The sequence below is a fragment of the Carcharodon carcharias genome, chromosome 4, assembly GCF_017639515.1.
Source record: "Carcharodon carcharias isolate sCarCar2 chromosome 4, sCarCar2.pri, whole genome shotgun sequence".
NCBI classification, from domain to species: domain Eukaryota; kingdom Metazoa; phylum Chordata; class Chondrichthyes; order Lamniformes; family Lamnidae; genus Carcharodon; species Carcharodon carcharias.
The window spans coordinates 141,523,692-141,536,156 of NC_054470.1; positions in this window are offsets into that span (position 1 = coordinate 141,523,692).

Below are 12,465 nucleotides of genomic sequence, written 5' to 3' on the forward strand. Positions count from 1 at the left end.
GTGCCTGCAAAGCGTGTGAGAGATGAGGAGTGGTTGGGGTGTGCCAAACATGACAGTCCTGACAAAAATGGGGGAAGACACTCTGGATCAGACCAATCAAGGAGGGGGCAGCTTAGTTGGATGAGGAGAGGCCAGAATTAGTGCTGGAAGTGGTGAGCATCGAGGGACTACAACATTGGCATCTACCAACAATGTGGAAAATTGCCCAGGCATATCCTGTCCACAAAAAGCAGGACAAATACAATCGAGCCAATTACCGCCCTATCAGACTACTCTTGATCATCAGTAAAGTGATGGAAGGGGTCATCAACAGTGCTATCAAGCTGCACTTACTTAGCAATAACCTGCGACTGATGTTCAGTTTGGGTTCTGCTAGGGCCACTCAGCTCCTGACCTCATTATAGCCTTAGTCCAAATCTGGACAAAAGAACTGAACTCAAGAAGTGAGGTAAGAATGACTGCCCTTGATGTCAAGGTAGCATTTGACCCAGTGTGGCATCAAGGAACTCTAACAAAATTGAAGTCAATGGGAATAAGGGGAAAACTTTCCACTGGTTGGAGTCATATCTAGCACACAGGAAGATGGCTGTGAAGGTTGGAGGTCAATCATCTCCAGGCCAAGACATTACTGCAAGAGCTCCTCAAGGTAGTGTTCTAGGCCCAACCATCTTCAGCTGCTTCATCAGTGCTCCATCATGAGGTCAGAAGTGGGGATGTTCACTGATGATTGCACAATGTTCAGCACCTTTTGCAACTCAGATACTGAAGCAGTCTGTGTCCATGTGCAGCAGGACCTAGGCAATATTCAGGCTTGGGATGATAAATGGTAAGGAACATTCACACCACATAAGTGCCAGGCAATGACGATCTCCAACAAGAGAAAATCTAACTAGCCCCCCCTTGACTTTCAATGGCATTACCATCATTGAATCCTCCACTATCAGCATCCTAGGGGTTACCACTGACCAGAAACTGAATTGGACAAGCCATATAAACACTATGGCTATAAGAGCAGGTCAGAGGCTGGGAATTCTGCAGTGAGGAACATGCCTTCTGACTCCCCTAAGCCTGGCCACCATTAACAAGGCATAAGTCAGGAGTGTGATGGAACACTCCCCACTTGCCTGGATGACCATGGTTCCAACAAGAAGCTCAACACCATCCAGGACAAAGGAGCCCAATTGATCGGCATCCCATTTACCACTGGCACACAGTGGCAGCAGAGTGTACTATATATAAGATGTACTGCAGCAACTCACCAAAACTGCTTCAACAGCACCTTCCAAACGCACCACCTCTACCATCTAAAAGGACAAGGGCAACATACGCATGGAAATACGATTATCTGCACTTTCCTTTCCAAGCCACCATCCTTTCTTGGAACTATATCACCATTTCTTCATTGTCATGGGTCAAAATACTGGAACTCCCAAACAAAACTATAATGTACCTGCACCAGTGGGACTGCAGAGGTTCAAGATAACAGTTCACCAACACATTCTCAAGGGAAGTTAGGGATGGGCAAGATATGCTGGCCTAGCCAGCGACACCCAGATCCTGTGACAGAATTTTTAAAAATTAGCCCTGTGGTGTGAGGGAGTGTGTCTTGGATGCGGGAAGGGGTGATTGTGTGTGTGGCAATGGCCGGAGACGAAATACTATGTGACAAATATCATTTGTGGAACTTCTCTGTCCGAGATGCAGTGATATTTGCAAGGTGTTCATCTGCAGTGTTGTGAAGTACTCATCCTTGCACAGGTCAGATATCAGCTGCAGCAGCCACTAGCTCAAGGGACTAGCACCGACTTCTACCGAAGGGGATAGGGCCTCAGAAGGTGCACCATCCGATGTTTGCTCCATACCTTCCATTAGCTCAGATACTTGCACCTCGTTGGGAGTGTGTGCATCAGTTGATATAGTTGCACCAACTGGTTTGAATACCACACAAGCACTGGACCAACTTCAGAGGCTGTGACAGTCCTTACCTCTGACACTTGGAGCAATTTGGGAGGCCAGGAAGGTGCTGAATCCCAGGCAGATGACGAGCCTCTGGAGTCATCTGTGAGGCGGCAGATGTTGAATGTCCAAAGGGAGATCCATGAAGACCCTCTGGCAAGAACAGTGGATACCCTGTTGTCTGAATGCATGACTTCTTCAATCGAGGGATTGCTTGTGTATACATGCAGACTTGCAACCCATACATTGATACCAAGTTCAATTTGGCAGTGCCAATTTGAGGGGAGGATGAGGCACCTTGATCACTAGGTTATCATCTCTCTCAGGTAAGCAGGGAGAGTCAATGGAACCTAATGACAGTGGTTCAGCAACAGTTGTCTGTGTCTAGGGACTCCTCTCAGGGAGATCCTGATGGTGGCTGCATCTCCTCCATGCCGCTACCAGTGACACCAGCACCTCAGAGTTCCATGGTAATAAAAGAGGCTCCTACCACTTGATAGATCTCTCTCAAAATGTCGGGGGCATCACAGCCTCAAGTGACCAGAGGATGACTGCAGAGGTCATCCAGGCCAATGAGACATCAAGATCAGCAGCTGCCTCAAGTGTGATTGGCAAGAAGGCAGAGCACCGCAATGCAGCACCTGTAAACAAATCAAAAAATCACTGTAGGCACGCATAGGTCATCACAGGTGCTCGGTCATAGTGTTAGGCTGAGGGTTTTGTTGTTGTGATTCACATCATTAAATGATTATCACTTGTTATGATTGTGTCGTCCATGTGGTGGGGTTTCCTGCCGACATGATAGTGAATAGGGCAGTAAGCTCATGGCTTCTTCCAGGACCTCAGAGACTCCCTTGATCAGAGATGTGGTGATGCAGGCCTTTGGGATATTGTCAGTGTCTTGTCAATCAGTGTTGACAGATGAAAGATGGTGTTTCATTACTGCTGGTGGCAATAGGCCTCCAGATTTTCAAGTGAATCGTCTATTCATCAGGGACTCCTGATTCTCCCTCACACCCACTTTCTGTTGACCCTCATATAGTGTGGCATGCTGGTCTGGATCCTGATGTTCCCCATTTGAGTCATTGTTGGATTCTTCATTTGAGGAAGCTTGATGTTGAACTCATCTGCCAGTTCATGCCCCCTCGACAGAGCCAAGTTGGGCAGCACTTGAGGAAATGATGACAATCAGGGAGACCTGAGCCAGCACATACTGCAGGGCACCAACAGATTGATCCAGGCATCTCAGTTTTAGAAGACAAATGGTCTTCTCAGTGTTCACCCTGGTGGAAGTATGGCTTGTATTACATCTGTTCCTCTGCCTGAGAATGTGGATGCCTGATTGGTGTCATGAGCCACCTCTTTAACAGATAGCCTTTGTCTCCTGCCAACCATCCAGTTGCTTGAGTGGCACAAAGAGCTCTGACACCAGGGAGTGCCTGAGGACATAAGCATCATGGCTACTCCCAGGGTAATGCACAGATTGCAGGATCTTCAGGTAGTGGTTGCATATGATCTGCACATGAAGTGAATGAAGTCCCTTTCAGTTGATGAACATCCCTGGCTGTCCTGCAGGTGTTTTGATGGACACATGCATGCAATTGATTGCCTCTTGCACTTTAAGGGAGCCCACACTGGCCCCAAAGCTTCTTGAACTCTCTGCCTGGTTGCCCTTATCAGTGGTAAACTTGATGAAAACAAAAACAGAATTACCTGGAAAAACTCAGCAGGTCTGGCAGCATCGGCAAAGTTGACGTTTCAAGTCCTCATGACCCTTTAGCAGAACCAAGTAAAAATAAGAGAGGGGTGAAATATAAGCTGGTTTAAGGTGGGGAGTGGGGGTGGGGGGAACCGAAGTCAGGGGGGTGGTTGTAGGGACAAGCAAGCAGTGATAGGAGCAGATAATCAAAAGATGTCACAGACAAAAGAACAAAGAGGTGTTGAAGGTGGTGATATTATCTAAAAGAATGTGCTAATTAAGAATGGATGGCAGGACATGCAAGGTACAGCTCTAGTGGGGGTAGGGTGAAATAAGACTAAAAGGGCATAAAAGGTATAGATTTAAAAATAATGAAAATAGGTGGGAAAAGAAAAATCTATATAAATTATTGGAAAAAACAAAAGTGAGGAGGAAGAAACGGAAAGGGGGTGGGGATGGAGGAGGGAGTTCAAGATCTGAAGTTGTTGAATTCAATATTCAGTCCGGAAGGCTGTAAAGTGCCTAGTCAGAAGATGAGGTGCTGTTCCTCCAGTTTGCGTTGAGCTTCACTGGAACAATGCAGCAAGCCAAGGACAGGCATGTGGGCAAGAGAGCAGGGTGGAGTGTTAAAATGGCAAGCGACAGGGAGGTCTGGGTCATTCTTGCGGACAGACCAAAGGTGTTCTGCAAAGTGGTCGCCCAGTCTGCGTTTGGTCTCTCCAATGTAGAGGAGACCATGCCACACTAACACCCTCCATCCTACTCCAGAGTCTGAAGGCATGCCCTCGCATTCATGCAATGCAAATTTTATTGTGTTGCATGTCGGGCTCCAGTTTCCCCACCCCCAATCTTCCCTCTGCCTGCCATCATGCACCCACCCCAAAAGCCACCATACCCCTTTCACTCTCATGTCTTAGTCTTCTTCTCTGCCCCCACCCTCCAACCCCACCATACCCCCTTCACCCTCATGTCTCCATAATCTGTTTCCCACCCCCCACAACCTGCCCACGCAGTCGCCATGCTGCTCTCTGTTTTAGAGTGCAGCACTGCCTGAAACTCGTAGCACATAATGCTGTCATCCTGGAGTAGCCCAGCAGCCACTGTAAACAGCCCAGCTCAACAACTGAGGCACCCAACATGAACGGCCCAACAATAAATCCCCACCAGCGTGTGATAACACTAGCATCGCTGAAGACCAAGAGTAGCACTGTGGCAGGTAGGCTCTTAATGTTGCATTCACCTTGAAGCCATGAGCGAAGTGAGGGTGAACTGTTGCACGCCATTCTATCCAGTCATAAATCAGACCAGTTTAATTTCCCATTGGTGTGGCGCATAATTAGAAGGAGGAATGTGATTCTGGGGAACTGCATTTTTACTGAGTATTTATGACATGCTAATGCATGCAGATAGGTCAGTGGGAAATCCAACTCACACTCAGCCTGCCATGAAAGAGGTGAGGAGAAAATTCCTACATTGGAAAGACCATTTTTACAGTTGGGCATGATGATGTCAGGGACTGGACCCAACATGTTGACACCAGACTTTATACAGGAAGGGAAGGGATAACAGTTTGAGCAGCAAGCATAAAATTCTGCCTCACATTCCATTTCTTCCTCATCCTATTCCTCTATTTGCTCTTCCTCCTCATTGTTCTCCTTTGAATAGGCACTGCACTCATCACCTTCTTCCTCGTGCAGCTCCAAGGCTCACTCTGCACTTTGTTGTACAGAGTACAGCACACCATTATTATTCTCAAGACCTCAGTTGGTACACATTTAAACTGGGCCCATCCTGTCCAAGTACCTAAAGCACATCATCACCATTCTACCTCGTTTGCATGATGACGGTGCTTGTGGTCATGTGATTTGTTTGTGTTACTCCTGGACGTCACTGTGTAGACTCCTAATGCGTGCAATCAGCCACATTTTCAATGGGTAACCCATGTCTCCACTAGCTCTGGTTTGAGGTCCAAAGAGCTCAGGTAGGGTGAACTGGTGCAGAATAAAAATATCATGGCATCTCGCAGGGAATCTTGTATGCACAGTCTATGATCTTTTTCTGGTTGCACAAAAGCTGCACATTTACAGACAGGAAGCCCTTTTGGTTGCTGAAGATGCCAGGGTGGTCGGGAGTGCCTTGATTTCCACTTGTGTGAGGTCACTAATTCCCTAGAAGCCATCCAAACCTGCAAAGCTGAGCTTTCTCAATGGCCTCATTGATAACAGGTGTACACACCTGCTTGCCCCGGCACCTGTGTGATCCATTTGTGGACAGGCGGTTGCGGCATTCTGCATATATCTCCTGCAGTTCCCTGGAAGAAGTTGAGGGTGGGTGGCCAATTTGACAGCCACTGGCAAAGCATGAACACCAAGTCCACTTGGCAGGAGGCCTTCTTCCAAGAGGTTACAAAGGTCTGTGACTTCTTGAAATGATACCCTCAGCTCCAAGGCACTGCTGTTCAGACATGTCTAGGACGTTGTTTCTTTTCCTATGTACCCTATGTGGGGTATTGCCTCTTGCAAGCTGCATCACAGTACTCATCCGTCTCGCCTGCACAGCAACAGGCCAGTGAGGAGAAGGCTGATGTTGTTGCTACTGCTGCTCACTTTGTCCTCGTTTGAGATTTAAGGTAAAGCTGCATAAGTGGCACCAACACTGAACTGGCATTTGACAGATGCAAAGTGTAGGTCAGATCCACAAAACTCCAAGTAGTAGAAATCATCTCAAGTATTGGAAATCGCCTCCAAGCTAGTGAAAGCACATCCTCAGAACAATTCTGTGAGCAAAACTCTTTTGCTTACAGGAGGAAACAGGTGAAAGGTCTCAGTATTTATAGAATTTTTTGCCTGTCATTTGTTCAGTCCCCTCAGTGCCCCTCAATTCCCATTGTATTCCCATTTTGCTTTCACTGGTAAGTTCCAAGAAGCTCAGGGAACCAGTGCACCCACAGTTAAGTTGAAAACCCCAGTCAAGGTAGCTATTGATGAGCTATTAACATATTTCATTGGCAACCTGCCTCTCCTGAGATATTCAGATGATTTGTTTTTTGTGATGTTGATTATTACATCAGTTAGGCATGGGTGAGTGGATAACTGACACGATATTAATGATGACGTAAGAGTGCCAAATCTGCTATATGAAAAATTTGCCCTGTATTTAAAAGCTGGCTCTGTATCTTGCCTTGATGATAAGTAGTGCTGAAAATGAATATTAAGTATCACAGAACAAATGCCAGATGGAAAAAGATCTTCATTGACTTCTACAACAACTTTGAACAATTAGATATAACTTTCAGACAGAAATTCATGCGATTACTCAGATGTATCATGGACTGCAAAGTGTTTTTGATGGGTTATGTAAACAATCTATCAGTAGAATCTTGGCTCAGATTCTGCCATGTTGTGCCTCTAATGACAAAAGCATGCCAATTATCTTTAATATAAAAATATGTCAAAAGGTGTTTCATAGTGATATAATCAGATATATTGAAAAAAAAAGGGCATTTGGAATAATTGAAGGAATGAAAGGGTTGGAGAGGATTATGTAAACCTGGTATGTTCTCACTGAAATGTTCTCACTATTGTGTCAGTTGTGGCTCAGCGGTAACACTCTCTCCTCTTAGGAGTCATGTGTTCAAGTCCCACTCCAGAGATTTAAGCACATTATTCAGGATGACACTTTAGTGCAATATTAAGGGTGCTGCATTGATAGAGGTGCCATCTTTCAAATGGGATGTTAAATCAAGGTCCCGTCTGCTCATTGTGATAAAAGATCCCATAGTACTTTGCTGAGCGAAACAGGGAAGTTTTCTCTGTGTCTTGCCAATGTTTAATCTCTCAACCAGCATCACTAAAACAGATTCACTAAACTAAACAGCATCACTAAAACAACTCGCAGACACTTCCTCCTACCTCTCCCTGGACCATGACCCCACCACTGAACATCAAGCCACTGTTTCCAGGACTGTCACTGACCTCATCTCCTCTGGGGATCTCCCTCCCACAGCTTCCAACCTGATAGTTGCCCAACCTCGGACGGCCCGCTTCTATCTCCTACCCAAAATCCACAAACAGGACTGCCCCGGTAGACCGATCGTCTCAGCTTGCTCCTGCCCCACAGAACTCATTTCTCGTTATCTTGACTCCCTTCTCACTCCCCTTGTCCAGTCCCTTCCCACCTACATCCGTGATTCCTCTGACACCTTACGTCACATCAACAATTTCCAGTTCCCTGGCCCCTACCGCTTCCTCTTCACCATGGACGTCCAATCCCTCTACACCTCCAGCCCCACCAGGATGGTCTGAGGGCCCTTAGCTTCTTCCTCGAACAGAGGCCCGAACAATCCCCATCCACCACTACTCTCCTCCGTCTGGCTGAACATGTTCTCACGCTGAACAATTTCTCCTTCAACTCCTCTCACTTCCTCCAAATAAAAGGTGTGGCTATGGGTACCCGCATGGGCCCCAGCTATGCCTGTCTCTTTATGGGGTATGTGGAACATTCCTTGTTGCAGTCCTACTCCGGCCCCCTTCCACAACTCTTTCTCCGGTACATCGATGATTACTTTGGTGCTGCTTCATGCTCTCGTCAGGACTTGGAAAAATTTATTAATTTTGCTTCCAATCTCCACCCCTCCATCATTTTCACGTGGTCCATCTCTGACACTTCCCTTCCCTTCCTTGACCTCTCTGTCTCAATCTCTGGTGATAGACTGTCCACCAATATCCATTACAAACCCACCGACACCCACAGCTATCTCGACTACAGCTCCTCACACCCCACTTCCTGTAAGGACTCCATCCCATTCTCTCAGTTCCTTCGCCTCCGTCGCATCTGTTCCGATGATGCTACATTCAAAAACAGTTCCTCTGACATGTCCTCCTTCTTCCTTAACCGAGGTTTTCCACCCACGGTCGTTGACAGGGCCCTCAACCGTGTCCGGCCCATCTCCCGCGCATCCGCCCTCACTCCTGCTCCTCCCTCCCAGAAACATGATAGGGTCCCCCTTGTCCTCACTTATCACCCCACCAGCCTCCGCATTCAAAGGATCATCCTCCGCCATTTCCGCCAACTCCAGCATGATGCCACTACCAAACACATCTTCCCTTCACCCCCCTTATCGGCATTCCGTAGGGATCGCTCCCTCCGGGACACCCTGGTCCACTCCTCCATCACCCCCTACTCCTCAACCCCCTCCTATGGCACAACCCCTTGCCCACGCAAAAGATGCAACACCTGCCCCTTCACTTCCTCTCTCCTCACCGTCCAAGGACCCAAACACTCCTTTCAAGTGAAGCAGCATTTCACTTGCATTTCCCCCAACTTAGTCTACTGCATTCGTTGCTCCCAATGTGGTCTCCTCTACATTGGAGAGACCAAACGTAAACTGGGCGACCGCTTTGCAGAACACCTGCGGTCTGTCCGCAAGAATGACCCAAACCTCCCTGTCGCTTGCCATTTTAACACTCCACCCTGCTCTCTTGCCCACATGTCTGTCCTTGGCTTGCTGCATTGTTCCAGTGAAGCCCAACGCAAACTGGAGGAACAACACCTCATCTTCCAACTAGGGACTTTACAGCCTTCCGGACTGAATATTGAATTCAACAACTTTAGGTCGTGAGTCCCCTCCCCCATCCCCACCCCCTTTCTGTTTCCCCCTTTTTTTTTCCCAATAAATTATAAAGATTTTCCTTTTCCCACCTATTTCCATTATATAAAATAAAAAAAAACCCACTAGAGCTATACCTTGAGTGCCCTACCATCCATTCTTAATTAGCACATTCGTTTAGATAATATCACCAACTTTAACTTTAACACCTATGTGTTCTATTGTACTATTGTTGTTGACATCTTTTGATGATCTGCTTCTATCACTGCTTGTTTGTCGCTACAACCACACCAACCCCCTCCACCTCTCTGTCTCTCTATCTCTCCGCCCCCCACACACACACCTTAAACCAGCTTATATTTCAGCTCTTTCCTGGACTCGAACTCAAGTTCTGTCGAAGGGTCATGAGGACTCGAAACGTCAACTCTTTTCTTCTCCGCCGATGCTGCCAGACCTGCTGAGTTTTTCCAGGTAATTCTGTTTTTGTTTTGGATTTCCAGCATCCGCAGTTTTTTTGTTTTTATCACTAAAACAGATTGTCTAGTCACATTTTTGATCTCTGAATGAACATACGAATTAGGAACAACAGTAGGCTACTTGGCCTCTTGAGTCTGCCCATTCAATTAGATCATGTCTGATCTGAATGTAACCTCAACCCCACATTCTTGCCTACCCCCGATAACCTTTTACCCTCTTGTTAATCAAGAATCTATCTAGCTCTGTCTTAAAAACATTCAAAGACTCTGCTTCCACAGCCTTTTGAGGAAGAATGTCCCAAAGACTCTCAACCCTCTGAGAGAGAAAAATTCTCCTTCTCCTCATCTCTGTCTTAAATGAGCAACCCCTTATTTAATCAGTGACCCATAGTTCTAGATTCTCCCACAAGAGGAAATATCCTCTCACATCCACCCTGTCAAAACCCCACAGGATCTTAAAGGCTTCAATTAAGTCGCCTCTTACTCTTCTAACTCTTCTACATCCCAGTGGGATGCTGTTGTGTGCAAATTGGCGCCTATGTTACAAAAGTGATTACATTTCAAAAGCATTTCCTTGGCTGTGAAACACTTTGGTATGCCCTGATAGGTGCAATAGAAATATAAGTCCTATCCTTAAAGCCAGAGGTATTTTTGGGAGCAGGTATTTGCCTTTAAAAACAATAGGCATTTTAGAAATCCACAGGAATTACTTTTCGAAATTATTTGTGGATGAGGGCAATCTAGTAAATGTAAATTACTTGGATTTTCACAAGGAATATGATAAAGAAAGTTGAAGCTGCTGAATCAAACGGCAAGTTGTCCAGATGGATTGAGAATCAGCTTTAGAACAGAAGGAGGGTACTGATAAATGAAAATACTGTATGTGAGAAAAATAACCAGGGCTCTTTTTAGGTACCCCTACTGAAGGCCATATTTGTGAATGTTACAGAACGGAGTGCCTGCAGTCTTATTACATTTGCTGGTGACACAAAGTTATGTTGCTTGTAAGAAAGAAGACACTTCACAGAAACTTGAACCAATCATGAAAATGACTTGGAATACAACCAATGGATTTTTATGGATCAGTGTAGGGTAATTCAGACAGAAATAGATAGATAATGTTGAACATGTGCATAACCTAGGTTGAATTGGAATGATAATTGAATAAACCCTTAAAGGATATTGTGAGTGTGAAGCTTAAAACTGGATAAATTGAGTAGTCGGATGCACCTAGGGAGAATTTCGAGAGTACGGTATCCAGTTTTGTTGCTCTATCTGGATTAGTACTTGAAGGAGGAAAAAATTGCAGTGAGATGGGGAAAGAACTAGGGTTGGGAACTAAGTGGATTTCTCTTCAAAACAGCTGGCGCAGACTTGATGGGTCAAATGGCCTACTTTTGTGTTGTATTATTCCATAATTCTTTGATTTTATGATTCTACATCAAACAGAATATTGGCAAATTTGAAAGGATTCAGAGAAAAATCAGGCTGATTCCAGACTTGAAGGAAAGCCTGAAGCACCTAAACTAATTCATGCTAAAGAGAAGATGATTGATTGGATATAGGATACTGATCTTTAAAATAATGAAAAGCATTCATAAAATTGTGCAAGCATGATATTTAGTTTAGATAATTTAAGAACTATTAGACTAAATAAAACTTAATATTAAGAGCGAGACAAGGTTAGACACTAGAAACAAATTCCCATGGGGCGATGGACATGAAGGATAGGCTCTTGGGCTGGGATTTCTGGCCCCATCGTGGCAGGACCTACTGTGGGAGATTCAGCAGCTCGACCAAAAGTTTCTTGACTTTCAGAGGGACCAGATGATTCCTGCGGTAGGTGGGGCTGGAAAATCCCACCCTTGGTAATTGATTTGAAGTCAACTGACAACTTTAAGTGAAGCTGGATTTATACCTATTGAGAAACAGGACTGAAGGTTATCGGAATATTAGGAATACTGCTTGACTTTGTTTTTAAAGAGGAGGTGGGCACTATTTGTAACAAAATTATAAACTTATTCACTGAGAAAAAGTTGATGGTTTTACTGCATTTCCATAAAATGAGTATTCTTTAAGTTAGGAGACAACAGGTATTGAAGGAAATCCATGACAGACTCTGGATAACATGGGCTTGATTAAAAGCCTTAGCTGATTCTATGTTTGTGAAATGATATAGAACAGAAGGAGATAAAAACAAAAAAACTGCGGATGCTGGAAATCCAAAACAAAAACAGAATTACCTGGAAAAACTCAGCAGGTCTGGCAGCATCGGCGGAGAAGAAAAGAGTTGACAGAAGGAGGATCATTGGTATCATGTCTGTGTTGCCTCTGAATGAATTATCTAATTGTCCCACTCTGCAGCTCTTTTCCATAGCTCTACATATTTTCCTTTTCAAGAATTTATCAATTCCCTTTTGAAAGTTTTTATTTAATCTGCTTCCACCACCCTTTTCAGCAGTGCATTCCAGACAATAACAACCTGCCACATAAATTAAATTTTCTTTATTTCTCCTCGTTCGTTATTCTCCCTTTCCCCATCAGCTGCCTGTACCGCGTCAACCATTCCATCACCCCCAAATTCCATCGCTTTTTCTGCCAATTATTTTAAATCTGTATCTTCAGGTATCAGCTCACCTGCCAGTGGAAATAGTTTCTCCCTATCCAGTCCATCAAAACCCTTCTTAATTTTAGACACCTCTAGTAAATATCCCTTAACCTTTCTC